This window comes from Phoxinus phoxinus (genome assembly GCF_949152265.1).
Source record: "Phoxinus phoxinus genome assembly, chromosome: 13".
Lineage (NCBI taxonomy): Eukaryota > Metazoa > Chordata > Actinopteri > Cypriniformes > Leuciscidae > Phoxinus > Phoxinus phoxinus.
The window spans coordinates 32637995-32651194 of record NC_136888.1 but is presented as its reverse complement, the minus strand read 5'-3'; the positions used below and the strand labels follow the sequence as shown (position 1 = coordinate 32651194).

The 13200-nt window shown below is 38.8% G+C and overlaps 1 protein-coding gene across 2 annotated transcripts in view; it reads right to left on the bottom strand.

Annotated features, from left to right (window-relative positions):
- babam2 (BRISC and BRCA1 A complex member 2) overlaps positions 1-13200 on the bottom strand; it is a 102645-nt gene that overhangs the window by 18065 nt on the left and 71380 nt on the right. The window lies entirely within an intron of this gene.

Sequence of the window (13200 nt, the reverse complement as noted above, 5' to 3'; positions counted from 1 at the left end):
ACGTAATGAAACGTAATATGAATGGTCATGTAATCATATGCTTAGAAAGACAGCAGAATTGTGAATATATATATATATATTTTAAATTATGGCTTCGGTCTTAAAATGCAGGAACATAGCATTGAGGATTAAGAGCCGGATGAAAGTTGGGAAACGTTGAAGGCCTTCAGCTGGCAGAAAGACCAGCCCGGCTGGTGCTGAGCAACTTCTCATCTGAAGGTGGTGTGTGATTTTGGCAGGAAAAGACTACAACCAGAATTCACGCCGCATTAGCTTTAGCTTCAGCTACGGCCACATCTGCCAATCTCAAGCTCATCACATCAGAAGTTTCCGCAGGGACTCGAGATGATCCTTTCTGTTCCTGTGCTGTTTTCCTAGAGCTAGGCCCTGACGCACGTCATTAGCACCATGGCGGGAACGAAGGGCTTTAATCAAATGTCTTTCAGTCGGTTTGAACTCATCCATTTGTGATAATTGCTGCCTGCCGTGTAACCTCTGCTCCCATTAGAGCGAGCCGTGTGCGCTGGATTTGTGACGTTACCAGTTAGAGGGGACGTGTGCGGGATAAGCTAACGCATAACTCAGTGAGGCACATTGAGGTCTGCGCAGAAACAGCGAGCTCAGCCTTGATATATGTGAATGGGACACATATTCAGCAGAAGCGGCCTGACAGTCTACTTGATGTTATATCAAAACGGTTCTCTCATCTCTAACTGAGTTGAACTGCTCTGGCTAGTCCAATTATGAGCGCCACAGATTTATCTGCTACATTAGAATTACACAGAATGCATTAAATCCTCCAAAACAGCAAATGTTTTAATTTATTCTGATCACAGTTAAGTCTAACACTATAAGACTCAAGTTTTTTGTTTGCTGTTGTGATGCTGGTGCCCGTCGCAGCAATGTTGGAATGAAGTGTGTATTGGCATTTTCAACTGACAATGATGCATGAAATCAAGTTTGTGTAGCTAGAATTGTTTCTGGTTATGTACTTGCGTTGAATACTGTATTGCCCTTTTCACACAGAGATTCCAGGAAATACACCGATAACTTGTCCCGGGATCGTTTGATTTTGGTTCATTCACACTGCCAGTGATTTTCACACACATCCCATAAAGATCCTGTGAAGACCCCATGGGCCCTATCTTGCACCCAGCGCAATTGACTTTGAACACCGACGCATGTATCATTCCTATTTTGCACCCGCGCACAGCGGACTTTTCCCTCCACAGACGCACGTCGGTAAATTAGGAAATGAACTTGCGCTCGCGGGGGCGGTTCAGCGCAAAGAGGAGTGTGTTCCGGCACAAAACTCCCCTGGTGCTATTTTCCAGTTTTAGAAAGCAATTGCGCCACTGACCAGGAAAAAAACAGTCTAAAGACAGTGGCGCGTTGCGCGTTAGTGATATGGTATTTTAAGGGCGCGTGCTTGGCCATAATGTAGCGTGTTAACGCGCATCCACGTTGATTCTCTAATAATTATAAACAGACACAGCAGTTTTCATTTTTGCAAATCATACATTATTACAAGGAAAAATATTAACACACGAGGGAAATCATTGTTGTGTCTGTGAAGATGTGCAAAAAGATCTATCTAGATTTTAAAAAAAAAAAATCTAGATTAGGCTACACATTTACCCAAATTATACGCCTGTTTAACCGAAGCTAATTTGGGTGGGTTTCTCCCATCATCCCCAATGTCACTTCTCTGTGTTTTACGGCCCTGACGAGAACGTCGGTCTCCTCGGATGTGAACCGCTCCTGGCGTGCGCTGGCAAATCCGCCGTTATAATAGCAATCCGCTTTGGAACAAGCGCGCCCGCTCTTAAAGGGAATGTGAGAGGACGCTCTGATTGGTTTATTTCACGTTACGCCCAAACCACACCTATGAATAATGAAGCTACTTCAGACCAACCCCTTTTAGATTTGCGCCAGGCGCAAGAGTCGTTTAATCCCGCCGGGAAAATAGCAACAGCGCCGGGATCCGCCCACAAAGTTACTTGCGCTTTGCGCTTTGACACTTGCGTTTCAGAGCGTTACAATAGGGCCCCATGTCTCCACAGCGTATAAAGTTTGCTCATGATCTGTGTTTTGTCCACGCTCGTGCATTTTTTTTCTGATTCGATCATAAACTAGCTCATCGCGTACCGTTCCACTAAACTGGCGAACGATCTCAGCTTTAGCGTCATCACTACACACACCTTACGACATTGATTACGGCTTTGTTCACACAGGGCGTGTGATCCCAGCAATGTTAATAGGTCCCCATTCCGGGATCGATCCTGAGACATGTTTGCGTTCACACAGAAGGCAATTTTCAGGGATCAACGTGCTGTGAAATATTCCTGACCTTAGATGTTTACATTGATTAAAGAAGAAACCCTGCACAAAAGAGAAAATTGTAATGGTAATGTTCTGCCAGGACATCATCCGTTTAGTTTACATAAATCATTTATCTTTAAAACACAACACAAAGCGTGATTCAATATACAGGTAAAACACCTGTGGGCCGTATTTTTAAGGACTTTTTTTGTTTGTTTCATGATTCACACTGTTCAGTACTCGAGGTTAACAATTAATCCTGGGTATTCACATGCTGACGTTTCACACTGTACATTCCTAAACCCTGGGATAACATTCTTATTAGCCTATTTTTATCATTGTCATTAATTGGATGAATGCAGCATTCGACCGGTTTGCATAAAAGCTCCAGTGTAGCAAATCCTCATATTTTTTTGACTGTGCTATCAAGCTCTTCCTGAACTTTTCGGACTACATTATAAAGGTAAGAATGAAATGGTCTCTTCTTCACACCAACAGACGTGTTTTCCATCACCATTTGACATTTTTCTCCTTTCCTGTGGCTGTCAAAAGCACATGAATATGAGGCACGCGATTGGTTCTCTGTTGCTAAGCATCTAGCAGTAACATTCTTAACACCACACAGTTTCATGCAAGTTTCTCTAACCGGGGTTAAAAACGGGGTTTACAACGATGATAAAAAAAAGAAAAAGAAAAGCCCTATTGTGTTTTAGGGTTGAAGTAAATGTCCTAAAAATGTAACAGATTTTTTTTCTTGTTTTTCTACTGATTTTTGTTTTGTTTTGATACGGTGTCTTACACTAAAGCGTATGTTGATATATGTTTCATGTTATTTCGTAAGCTCATTGATAATCAATATGTAATACTGTGAATTGGAAATATTAGTCCGATTGTTTCAAAGCCTTTTGAAATGAATGTAGCCTCCAGGACTGGTACTGGAAACATCCAAACAGATAAGCTTCACAGCATTGAAAAAAAACATGTTTGAGACTCACAAATTCAGCAAGAAAGCTTGAGTTCATTACTTAAGATTTGAAAAATGTTTTACAAGCAGGATGGACCTTCTGGGGCTTGAAACCTAGCATTCAGCAGAATGGGGCTGCTGTTGAAAAGCATCTATTTGATGAAGCTCTGAGGGCAAACGTGTGAATCTGTATGAACACAAAAAGGAACAAAATGTCAAGCGCAAAGCTGATGGCTACCCTTGTCGTCTGTCTCTTCTTGCTCTTCATCAGCCGCTATCATACTACATGGACCTGAGCGGGGGGGTCTACATCCCAAGGTGTTGCTTGATTTAATCAGCTTGCATCAGTACAGCATTATGGTATGACCCATGTTCCCAGAGACATAATTCATTCTTGCTGATGGGCATTGGTGGAATTGTTGGGTTATGGCTGCGACAAGAAGGAGATGGAGCAGAAATATTCTTGTGTGACTGGCATTTGCATAGGAACAAACATTGAATATCATTTTGAAGTCGTTCTCCAATGACAAGAATGAAACAAACATTTCTAGTCAGTAAACGCTATGAAACACTGTGTATTACATTGATCTACAATGCATACATTTTAAATAGTAAAATATATATATATTATTTGACAAGCTAGACATATATATTCGCTATTTTACAGCTTTGAATGTGCCTCAAACTCATTTTAAAAGCGTAATTATCCAAAATGAAGGATTCATTAACGACACAAGCAAAGGTCAATAAAATGTTGCAAACTCCAGTTTGATTACAATGAGAAGCAGTTCCAAAATATGACAGGGTTGTTTTACACCGCCAGTTCAAATGAAAGTATCAAGAAAGCAGTAATGCTGTGTTGAAAAGCCAATAACCTGGCGCAAGGAAGCAGTCTATTGTCTTTAGCATCTAGTCACTGTTTTGCTTAAGAAACCCATTTCAGAACACAATATATGCACTTATATGCACATAACTTACTTTGGTAAGAAAACATCTGCCAAAGCATATTCATGTACTTGTAATTCATGTAAATCAATGGCGCTTTTATTACAGACAAAGGATGAGACAGCAGAAGAAGGACTGGAGTGCAGGGTATCGACTAGAGGTTCCTCCAAAAAAGTAAAAGCAAACACACTCTTTAAAAAAAAAGTTCACCTGCAAAAGGTCTAAATTTGAGTTTACTTGTTAGCATCTAAAAACGTCCATTAAAGGTAGGGTGGGCAATGTTTTTTATAAAACGTTTTGTTATACTGGTTGAAACTCTCTTCATATCCTGATAGCAATCAATTATAGGAGTGGACTAAATATTAAAAGATGTACATATATCTTCTGTCGAAGTCTCAGGACCAAAATAATTTCATGCACTGATTCGATGTCCTGTCAACATGTATTTGTATACCTCCACACACCTGCTCGCACACACATCACACATCATCAGTGTTTTTCGTAAGGATATGCAGAGTTGTAGACAGACGTCAGTCACAGAGAGACACAAACAAACAGCAGAGACACTTTTACAGTTCCTCCTGAAGCAAAGCAATGAGCTTATGCTGCGTTCCTGCCATGTCATAACCGTAATTATGATATGAAAACCTGTGACGTTCTCTCGGATTCAGATGTATGCGTTTCTATGTCAACACTATCAACGCTGAAATTAATCTGCAGCAGTCAGGTGGTGCAACTAGAGCACTGCACGTGGTTTACATTCATTATTATTGTAAAGTTATGTGGTTTGAGACATGAGGTAATTTAACGGTGTCGCTCGTGTCTCTTTGCAGACTCTGCTTCGAGTGGTCATGTGTTTTGGAGGAGGCGTGGCTTTGGAGACGCTCTGAAGAGACGGTAGCATCTCATGCTTTCAAAGCTAGCTCGGTATTGCTAGCCTCTCTGAAATTGCCAACCCTACCTTTAAGAGAGGTTAAGCAGATCGAAAGATCTTGTGCATTCACATACGTATCAATGTTATAAAATCTTGATTCATCTATTTTCATAATCATAAAATGGATGCTAAGTTATTTTAAAATCATTTAAAACAAGTTTTAAAATCCATATTTTAACCTAGATACGATTTTAAATCTTAAAAAATACTATATTAAACAGCTTTACATACATATAACATAATTATTATGACTTCTGTAACTGTAGTTGGCATAATCGTCTGAAAGAGTGTTCCACGAAAAATGAATACTAATATAGAAATGTTCTATTTCTACAATAAATCTTAAGTAGGTTACAAGAACACTTATTAAACAACATATAAAGAGCATCTGAACTGCGTATGCATGTGCTTTGGGCAAAATGCGTCTTAAATAGGAATATAAAGGTGCATCATTAAAACATGCTCTTAAAGGTTCTCGGTAAAGAACTAATGAAGAGGACAGTGATGACTAATGTGTGTTTCAGTGACCCTTAGTCCAGGACAGCGGGAGAGGGGGTATTGTACACTCTTTTAAACCAGTGAGTCAGTGTCAAGGAGTCGGGGGTAGGGCACAGGGCTCAAGGGTGCCCCGGGTAAGACCCTCACGTGGACGCCCACTCTGCTTTCTCTTATGACCTCCCCGCGGGTGCTTGCCATGACATCGTAGAGATGTGACAGCTGTCTCCAAGCCAAGAGCTGTCTAAAATCAAAACTTGAGGTGAAGTTGATTTGTTTGGCCCCCCTATAGGAAGAGACGGGACTGAATTGCTCAGTGTTTTCAGAGCCATCTCATTTGGAAAACACGAGCGGTCATCTACAACCATGACCTTGAAGAACAGGTGCTTTCTTATAAAACCTTACAGTACCAATGCATGGCTATAATTTAGTCCAAATAGTCATTTCAAGACAGGTTCATTTGTAAAATGCTTTACAAAGCACAGTATTTCAAAGACGTTTGACAGATTGGATCGCTATATTGCAATATGTATCAATATGTGGGCAGTTGTGACTTCAACAGTCATGAATGCCCACTGGAGAGATGCTTGTTTTTATGGCAGGGATATTTTACCTGAAGCAACGATTTGACAGAAGACCATCGGTGTAGCAGAGGCAGCTGTCATAACCTATAAACATTTCTACAAAGGTACTGAAAATGTGACAAGCAACCCTAAAATATGCTGTGTTCAAACCAGCACAGCATATCACAGGAAACGCACAGGTGTCCCTAGAGTGCTTCTTTAGTCGCTTTATTGGTCTGTGTTTGTGACAAAAATTATAATGTACAATATTTTCCGGAAAATACGTGTTTTTACAAGTCGCACTGGGTCAAAACTGCATTGTTGAGAGAGAAAAAAACATACTGATATTTATTATAAACAAAAAATGTTTTAAACTACCAGCGTGTGAGAAATGCGCTACATAAATAAGATTTGGGCTCATGTACGCCTCTCATTCAGCACACATCCAAATGTGTGTTTGATGTTTATAGCATGATATAAGTCACTTTGGAATATAAACCGCAGCATGTTTTAGAAAATACAAAAACGTATAACCTGTAAAATACGGTAATGAAAACTGAACAGAGCCAATCACTGATTAACTGAACGCATTCTGACAGGTTGCGTGCTCCCAATAGGCGTCTTTTTGTTTTGGTTGATTTAGTGGAAGAGGATTGTGGAACATATTAACAATCTGGGCACACCCTCCAAGGTGGAGAACACAGCTAGGCCATAGTGTCTGTATCTAAGGGGTGTGTGTGTGTGTGTGCCTGAGCCAAATACCATTTAAAATGGGTGTGGTGGCTGATGCAACTCAATGACCAGAAAGCTGCATGCAACATATCTGATCAATGGTGCGATGAAGAAGATAACACTCTATTCATAGAGTTGACTAAATACTCATGTGGCCAATCCTGAGCTTCATGAGGAAAAACTACATTCTACAATCATACATTTCTAACTAAATAAGTCGTAAGGCCAAGGAATACTTTGTTTTCCACAATCTGCTCCATCTCATGCACACTTGAGCACGCAAGTCTTTACACGTTTGCAAGTTTACTCCAATCACTGTGAGTGCGGATGGACACCTTCTCTTTGAGCGTTCGATCACTTGCAGATGTGCTGTTGTCACACACAAAAAAACATGGTGCACATGGACAGTCTGCACATTAGTGGTGTGATGATGACAAATGTTAAGTCACTTGCTCTGTCCACAAAAAAGTTCACTAGGAGCCGAGAACAAAACAAAACAGCAACAGTTAGAGTCATTTCCATGTACATCAATGACAAACCTTTCAGATGAACCTAAAACTGCTTGATGAAATGGTATATGCATATGTGTGTGTGAAAATCGCTAAAATTATATATCCTTTTTTTTTATATACGCCTTAAAAGCCACAAATCATGCAGCTTGTTAAAAGAGGAGTGTGCTACTGATCTAACATGAACAGATACTGACCAAAACAAACAGAGATAAATGACATGATGCAGTAATAGCCATGACACACCTGAGTTACTTCTATCTGAAGTATGTACTAAATGTACTAAAAAAGAAAAAAATGTGCATCTTTATTTTATAATATATGAATCATTTAAATGCAACAAGGGTTCGGAAGGACACATTATACAAAGGACATAGTTTCACTGCGAGTCTCTTCACTGGAATATGAAAAGCATGTCTGAACGACTAACACAGAATGACAGTTAATGTTTCATTGCTTCTTGAATACTTGGAACTGCATAATCTAAAGCAAGCTTCTTGTCAACTTGGATTTTCAGGTGTCGGAAAAACAAAACGCATCTAGTTTCCAGTGTCAGATAGTAAATAAGAACAAGACGAGTTTACTGGGACCTTTAAGTCGTTTGAGTGTGGAACAAAGCAAAGAGCAGAAAATGGCTTCCTTGAGTTAAACTGAGAGTGAAATGATTTCAGGTAGCTACAGGCAGTCAAATGAAAACAGAAAACATATAGAGGGAAAGTGTCCACCCACTCTCTCCAAAAACACACAAGCACACACACAGCAGTTTGAAAGGGGAGCAGTGCCTGGAAATGGCAGCAGTGTGTGTGACTCACGGAGGACAATCAACAGCTGCTTGATATTGAGCCATGAGTTGTGGTCTACGGCAAAAACATGTAGCATTCACACACACGCACACACACACACACACACACACACACACACACACACACACACACACACACACACACACACACACACACACACACACACACACACACACACACACAGGACTGGAAATAGGGAAAAAGCTGTTATCGTTATAGTGAGATTTTTTGGATACCGGTGAAACTCAAAAAATGTGAATATCGTGCAAAAGTTCATTTATTTCAGTGATTCAACTTAAAAGGTGCAACTAATATATTATATAGACTCATTACATGCAAAGTGAGATATTTCAAGCCTTTATTTGTTATAATTTTGATGATTATGGCTTACAGCTTATGAAAACCCCAAATTAAAAATTAGAAAATTGTGAAAAGGTTTTCATAAGCTGTAATTAGTTTCACCTTTTAAGTTGAATCACTGAAATAAATGAACTTTTGCACGATACTCAAATTTTTCGAGTTTCACCTGTAGATCTTTATTGTTACAGTTAAAGTTATCATCCTTGGTGTGACCGGGCCTTAACAGTATGAAAAATAAAACATTTTAAAATATACACTTAAAAATATTGAGTACATTTTAAAACTGTGAATTATGATTATTGCACAATGTTTCACATGTATTTTTAAATAGATATGTACTGTAGCATGCAGTTATAAGCTGTAAGCGGTATACTATTCAGTTCCAAACAAAGCAGAATAATACAGTGGGCATATAGGATATCTATGAGTTGAATGTCAGCACAGTACGCCTTGGCAATTAGTAAGTAAAGCCGCTGTAATGTTTGCAGTAGAGTTTACACAATGACTCCAAAGCTAACAAGGCAGGTAGTCTATGCACATTCAAACATAAAGGTATTAAATCCCATTAAAGTATTAAGTTCCCACACTTCACTAGCCATCTTGCCCCAGTTGTTGCCACCCGTCTCTGTGAATGCAAAACAGTAGACGCTTTTATTACACAGTATGATGCATTCATAAGGATGACTTGTCATCAATGCGTATCATATGTTGCCAGAAATAAGTCATAAGCTTTGCACTTGGGGCGTGTAGTTGTGATAGCGGCGTGGTGATGTCCTCATTTTACGCGCTTGTTTGATCCCGTCTGAGAAGTGTCAACGCACCAGGGTGCTCACGACGCAGTGAGTCAATGTGAGCAATTCACACGTCGCTAATATAATCAGGGAAGAGATGCCAAGCGGCACGTGAAGTAAAGTTTGGTCATACTCATACTCACATTCAACACCCCAGAGCACGACCTGGCCACAACCACTATACCCAACAGTGCAATTTAGGATAACTAACACAACAGACGCATCCGCGTTCTCCAGCGCATTTTGAGTTTATTCCCAGAAGAATGGCTAGGGGACGAGGGGAACCACAAATATATCTGGTCACAATCACTAAATGAAGACAAAGTGACAGGATCGCATTTAAGTGAGAACAAAACATTGGCAATTCATAATGCCTATTCTACCAACAACGAAAAACCATTCCAGAAAAACTACTCAAAATGAGCAAAACAAAACAAAGTTTGCATACAAGGAAGCATATTCTAGGAATTCACAAAAAAAAAAAAAAAACAACAACAACAACATCCTAAAATAGAATGACTTATAATACAATAATCTATGGCTAAACTACAATGTTGTCACTCTCCTGGAATGGAACAAAGGAAATAAAACAGTGATTCATGACACAGGATTGTATCACAGAATAATGATTCAAATAACTGTCTATTTTTAGTACCGGCAAAAATAAATATGGTTGTGAATCAATATGGTGCGAGGAAGACGTACGTAATAAGGCGAAAATAGTAATTACAAAAAATGACAGACAAGAATCAGTCAATGTGTCCTGAAGCAAACTCAGATTACTCCAGGTGACCTTAAGTGAAAAAGGCTTTGGGAAAGGGTGATCGGGTCTCATTCCTTTAGTAATACAGTTTTGTTGAGAAACCCAGACCACTTGAAAATGATTGTGATGTCATGATGATTGCACAACCCTGCATTTTGAAAAAAAAAGATGACTTACAAAAAAGGCCTAATGTCGTTTTTATATCAGCTTTAATGCATGTATCAAAATAACAAAAGCAGTCAAATGTCAGGTTTTAATGACAAAAATAATTAAGTAAAAATGAAAAAAAAAATGTAAAATTGATCTTATTTTGAATAAAAAAAATTGTTCCACAAAATCTGTAATTTGTAATCTTCTGTCTGTTTGTATGTAGGGAAACACCCACAGATGTAGCTGGAAATGAGCGTTTTCTTCTGTTACAACCCATAATTCTGACCTTGAAATCATGAATAGGCATATAATAATGTCATTCATGTAAGAATCGGCAGGGAATTGAACACACAGTTCTGCCATGGCTCAGAGGAAGATAAGAATCATGTCTTTGTGGCAGTTTTCCTGGCGATTATAATCTTCCTCACCTTACAAATGGTTATCGAAAGCAAAAATGAAATGAATCATATTTTGTGACGTGCTAGAGAAAAAAACAGGTACTATTTTTGCAATCAGGATCCCTAAAATTAGTACGAAACAAGGATTTCATTCAGCAAATATGAAGCAGAGTGGCATTATTACTTTACTGAATATCCAACATTTACTACAACTGTACAGTATAAGACACCCATAAACTTAAGTGAACACACTCATGCTAAAGTCGCCTAAAAAGAGGAATAAAAAAATCATCTTTTGGAAATTGATCTTAATGCCTTTCGTGGATCCAGAACACTATGATCCTGATAAAGTTCCCTTGGCCTTTGGGATTAATATAGCCACACATCATTACACACACTTCACCATACCTAGAGATTGGCATGTTTTATTTCAGTTCGCCTAATAACTGGTTTGATTTGCATTGAGAGATGATCTTATGGAAAGTTCCCCATGGTGAAGTGTGTGTGAGGATGTGCAGATATTTTAATCCCAAAGGCCAAGGGAACTTTATCAGGATCATAGTATCCCGGATCCATGAAGTAACTGGCCTTTAAACATAAAAATCTGCCGGCCTCTATGGGAATTTAACATAGGGGTGTCCTGACTTATGCACACTGTATTTTAAGGAAGAACATTTATTTATTTACAACACATTATTCATTCACAAAGAAAATTGGAAGTATCCTTAAAATTGGAAAATTGTTGTCCTTAAAGATTGGAGTTTCCTCATTTTTTAAATTGAGATCAATTTCCAAAAGATTATTTTTTATTTCTCTTTTTAGGCAATTTTAGCATGTGTGTGTTCACTTATGCATAGCACAGTATATATATATATATATATCTGGCATGTGATCTGACCAATGACAGAAAGCAAATGCAATTGGCAAGAAAATGTTGGACTTCCTAATAAAGTTTTTGCCAACTGGAGAGTCACAATATATTTAGTGGGGGAAAAAAAAAACATGCAAAAAAATATGCACAATAAGGAATTAGGTTGCATTAGGAGCATGGATTAACATTTGTGGGGTTGTGTCCAAAAGCCTGAGGGATTTTATGAATATAAAAAGAACACAGAACAAAAAGAAAAAGAAAAACAAGTTGAAAAAAGAACAGCATGATATATGGATTGGAAGCAGGCTTTCATCAGGGCGGCTCACAGCTTCTTCAAGATCAATGAGGTCAACTGTAATATTTTTCAGGTGTCCACCCTTCTTTAAACCTTCCTATTCAGAATTCCTTCCTCATTATGAAAAACAATAAACTCATTGTACCTACTGTCCTATAAACCAGCAAAACCCTCATAACCCTGCGTCTCCTGCTTATCTACATACCGTACTTACATTTACAGAGGATGATGTAAAGCTTGTGTGTGTGTGTGTGTCTGTGTGTCTGTGTGTGTGTGTGTGTGTGTGTGTGTTGTTCAGGTATTCCCTACGTTTTGGGGATTTTTGGTCATTTTTGTTCCTCATGAGTATAAGAGCTTATAATTCATTTTAAATTATGTTTTTTGAAAATGTAAAAATGCTTTCTGTGACGGTGGGTAGGTTTAGGGGACAGAATATACAGTTTGTCCAGTATAAAAATCAATATGTCTATGGAATGTCCTAATAACCCAACATGCGTGTGTGTGTGTGTGTGTGTGTGTGTGTGTGTGTGTGCTTTTGTTTATATTACATTGTGGGAACCAAATGTCCCCACAAGGATAGTAAAACCTGAAATCACCTCCATTGTGGGGACCAGCCAGCGGTCCCCATGAGGGGAACGGGTTAATAAACATACTAAATTATATTTTTTCGAAAATGTAAAAATGCAGAATGTCTCCTGTAAGGGGTAGGTTTAGGGATAGGGGCAGTGTAAGGGGATAGAATATACAGTTTGTACAGTATAAATTCCCATTTTTACCATTACGCCTATGGAATGTCCTCACAAGGATAGCAAAACCCCCTTGTGTGTGTGTGTGTGTGTGTGTGTGTGCGTGCGTGCGTGCGTGTGTGTGCGCGCGCGTGCGTGTGTGTTTGGAATGGACTATAATTGTTGAAGCTGTTCTTCTCTGAGAATAGCCCTTAAATGTCATTTGCATGTTCACATATTTTTGAATGCCATTTGACATCACTGATGCTAAACGACAGCGGTTCTTGAGCGTCTCTTACCACGACGTTATTTGAACATTATGCAGATTGGTGCAAAGCTTATATGATTTATTAGTCTCATTAATGTTGGGACACAACATGGATTTTTTAATTATTTCAATATGTTCCTTGAGGTTTACTTATAATGTTAATAAAACTTTTTGTCCACATACACGCGCACGCACTCACACACACACACACTATATACATATATATATTTGGTCTATGCATCTGACGCAGATTTCATGATCATCTGTGGTGTTTGATGTGTATATTGTATTGAATTACACTATATGGTTTTA